The sequence below is a fragment of the Ananas comosus genome, unplaced genomic scaffold (assembly GCF_001540865.1).
Source record: "Ananas comosus cultivar F153 unplaced genomic scaffold, ASM154086v1, whole genome shotgun sequence".
In the NCBI taxonomy this organism is placed as follows: Eukaryota; Viridiplantae; Streptophyta; class Magnoliopsida; order Poales; family Bromeliaceae; genus Ananas; species Ananas comosus.
The window spans coordinates 9,557-13,572 of NW_017891730.1; the positions used below are offsets into that span (position 1 = coordinate 9,557).

Here is a 4,016-nt window from a genome sequence, read left to right on the forward strand (position 1 = left end):
GTAGAGTACCTGTTAACAGCAAAGCTAACAGAATGACAGGAAGAATACTTTATTCATATGTATGTTCTTCAACAATTGCATTTTTCGTGTTTTGAATTCAAAAGCAGTTTAGATTGTTTGCTAATTGAGGCTTTTACTGTTTTACCTATTTATTTACGATAACCTTGATGTTCTCATGTGTCCATTAAATATGTCTACTGTGATCACAAAAAGATCAAGAAATTAGATATGAATAACTAATTAAGTTCATTCATTAATCAAGTAAGTTACAATATTTAGGCACATGCCATTTGAAGCATCTATCAAATATTGAAGTATAAAAAAACAAAATATATATATAGTTAATAATGCAATGACTCATAGTGTAATAGATCGAGTTGGTCAATGTTCTCTCCTGGTGCACAATTGGACTTCTATTTTCTATTAGCAGAGGAGCGCGAACATCACTTAAGGCTTGAGGCGGAGGAACGGGAGCGTCGTTTTAAGATCGAGGCAGAGGAGCGGAAATGTCGCTTACAATTAGAGGCAGAGGAGAGGGAGCGGCGGATACGCTTAGAAATGCGTTTAGAAATTTGTGCAGAATTTCAAGCTCAGTTGCAAATGATCATGACGCATATTCCTGGACTACAGAATGTGCATTCTGCATCATCAACATCAGATGGCTATCCTATCAGTATAAATACACTATTGCTTATATTAGTCAATTGAATTTAAGTTTTATTTATCGACTATCTAAATTTCTATTTTAACTGATTGTAGGTTCACAAAGAGGGGAGAGGGCCTCAACTTATGTCACGCCCGGGTACCAGCGGAAGCATAGCCGGCACGTGCACAGACCCGCCATACACCTGCAGTATATAAGGCGTCTACGAAGAAGCAAGTCGATAGGAAATAAGACAAAGAGAGTCCTATCCTGATATCAGAGCAATGTACAAGTCGATATATATATCAACAAAAGAACAAAGGGTGTACAATCCCAAAATCTCGACTAAAGAGCAAGTATCACAACAGAAACATCGGGATCAACAGTAAATATACATCACTGGTATACAAAAAAAATAGGTACAATGGTGGTTTCTCTATACAAAGGGACATCACCCTCGGTCGTAGCCCGAGTAGCAAGGTGATCGACTAGCACGCTCCTAGCAACGACTAGCTAGACGCGACTCCCTTGCCACGATCCTTAGCCTCTCCTGCAGATGGCTCTGTAAAAACAACCACCAAAAGGGCGTGAGAACTATAAACAATAGTTCCCAGTGGGTAAGCCGCCAGCCTCGGCGAATTACACCACTAGGCTCATGATGTACTGAAAGTAAGTAGAAGCGATAAATGCATGATATAGAAATATGCAGTGCTAACCGGTAACAGGCATGTATTCAACATGTAAACATGATTTCTGCAGTAATGAATCAACTAAATAATCGAAGTATTGCAACTACTATGAACATGATCATAAACATAATCATAGAAATGTAAGTACTACTGTACACTACAACTGATACTCATTCATTACTATCATTATCATTTCCACTTTCATTTTCATTCACTAGGACCTACCCAAGGTAGTCCAGCTTGCGCCGCGCCTAATGGCCCCGTGGTAGTATACACTCCCCACGGCAATCCACTTTGGCACCTAATCCCGCACGGGCGAGCAACTGTCGCGTAGGCCAACTCCGGAGTGCCGGCTTGTAGGGAGCTACCCTCACAAGCGTGTGCGAATGAGCACGATGGCAAGCAAGCAAAGTCCATTATCCACATGTCTCAATTTTCATATTTTCATTTACAAGGTTCTTACCCTCGATCCTCTGATCGGAATTTCAATACACAAATAGTAACAAGAGCTAGTAATCACTAGATTGTAAACATGTAAGGGTAAAGCTAAATCATATAGCATTATAATCTTTTCACTAGTATGGCACTATCAACATAGTCCAGAGCATGTCATAGTTCTCTACGTTTGAGTCAAGAGAATGTCATTGTTCTCTATTTTAAAGTGCATCCTACACTTGTTCATAGTCATTCAACTGAATTGAATATAGATAGAAATACTTTCATGTATATATGTTCTCTATATCATAGAAACATAATAAACTGAACTCTTAGTTGTTCTACTGAACAAAACAAAATTACTTGAATGCATGAGCACTTTTATGCATGAACGCTCATTCACATATGATAAACGTCATGATGACGAGTTCCGAGCCCTTTAACAAACACATAGGCATACAACTAGGCCACTTCTATAATACATATAGAACATAGGGGAGCTTCACTTGCTCTGGTTAGGTCAAACCCACCTAGTACTAAGCTCCAATAGTCACAAGAAGTTCCAAAGATCAGCTCCACTAGGTCTCAAACCTGCTGAACACAAACATCAATACCGCGTCAAAATTACGACCGGAATATCCGATTTCGGCCTAAATTACACTTCATACAAAGTAATCCCGTAAATTCCTGTTTGGACTAGTGGAATACCTCAAGTGTAACCTCCAAGAGTCCTCACAAGGCAGTCGAAGACGATCCAAGGCTCGATCGCGATCTCGCTGCGAACAATACCAAAACGACGTCAAAATGTATGTATACACGCTTATATGGTTCAATTCTTGCGAAACTGGATTTCTAACAGAAATTCCTGCATAGCCTTGGTTAGAACACCTTCCAAACTAGCTTCTAAGAGCACAAATTCAGCTCAACGAAGCTCGAAGACCTGCTGTGAAGAAAAAATCCCAATTTGTATCAATTCGCTCAAACAATTCCAATTTAGCTTTATAAATGGCCAAGTGTTCCAATTAAGCTTAAAGTAGTTCATCCCTGGTCTAAGAGGGTTACTTCACATCTAATTCGCTCCTCTTTAATTACTGAAATCTCAGCCTAGCACAGCAAGAAGCCAAAGCCCGAAATCATTACTCAAATCGACGAATAGAACGTCGATAACGGCGAAAGTGAGTCGTTTACCTTCTCAAGCCTCCAACCAGCGACCTACTGATCCAGGGCTGCAGCAACCCGTCCAAATACTCTCTCACATGTCCACGAAGGCTCAGCGACACTCCCAAACAGCGAAGGGCGAGCTCGGCGACGACAACGGTGCAAAACGGCGACTTCTTTATAGAGAGAGAAAAATCTTAGAGAGAGAGAGAAAAGAAGATGGTAGAGGCTTTTTCTGGTCTCCAGCAAGCTCCACTGAGCTCCAGGGTCGTGCATGAGGGGTATAGATAAGTATCAAATGTGAAATGACCAAAATACCCAAGCTGCCACGAATCTGCCAGCTTGTACCGGTACAAGGTGATGTCTGTACCGGTACAGCAAGCAGAAAAGGCTAATTTTCGCCAGTTTGATGCAATTTCTCACTTTTAACATTCCAATCATCCTCTAACTTATCCAAACACTTGTTCTAACCTTTTAGAACATGTAGAATAGTTCCACACATCATTCCTCACACTCGAATTTTACAATTTGCAAAAATTCAGTGTATTACATTCACCCCTCCTAAAAAGAAGTTTCGTCCGCGAAACTTATAAATACTTACTTCAAGATTTCGTCGAGAATAGATAGGGATAATGCTCTTGCATTGCACTCTCTAGTTCCCAAGTGGCTTCTCGTTCCTCGTGATTACTTCAAAGGATCTTCACGTAGGATATCTCGCGATTCCGAAGCCGTTTTACTTCTCGAGCTAGTATTTTCACTGGATGCTCTTCAAAACTCAAATCCTCTCGTAAATCCATTGGAGTACTCTCCAAAATGTGAGTTGGATCAAAAACATACTTTCGCAGTGTAGAGACATGAAACACATTATGCACTCCTGCGAGACTCGGCGGTAAAGCAAGCCGATACGCTACGGGGCCTATCCGCTCCAATACCTCGTAGGGTCCAATGAATCGGGGACTCAACTTTCCTCGAATGCCAAATCTTTTCACTCCTTTTGTCGGTGAAACCTTCAGGAATACATGATCGCCAACCTGAAATTCCAATTCTCGTCGACGTTTATCCGCATAACTCTTTTGTCGACTTTGAGCTGT

General features: G+C 41.0%; 1 long non-coding RNA gene across 1 annotated transcript; it reads right to left on the minus strand.

Moving 5' to 3' along the window:
* Positions 1–1,169: 1,169 nt before the first annotated feature.
* LOC109705117 lies at positions 1,170–2,540 on the minus strand. Its single transcript, XR_002214624.1, has 3 exons — positions 2,476–2,540; positions 2,298–2,358; positions 1,170–1,205 (listed from the first exon to the last, which is right to left on the minus strand). It is a non-coding gene; the product is annotated as an uncharacterized LOC109705117 (long non-coding RNA).
* Between the last annotated feature and the right edge of the window lie 1,476 nt (positions 2,541–4,016).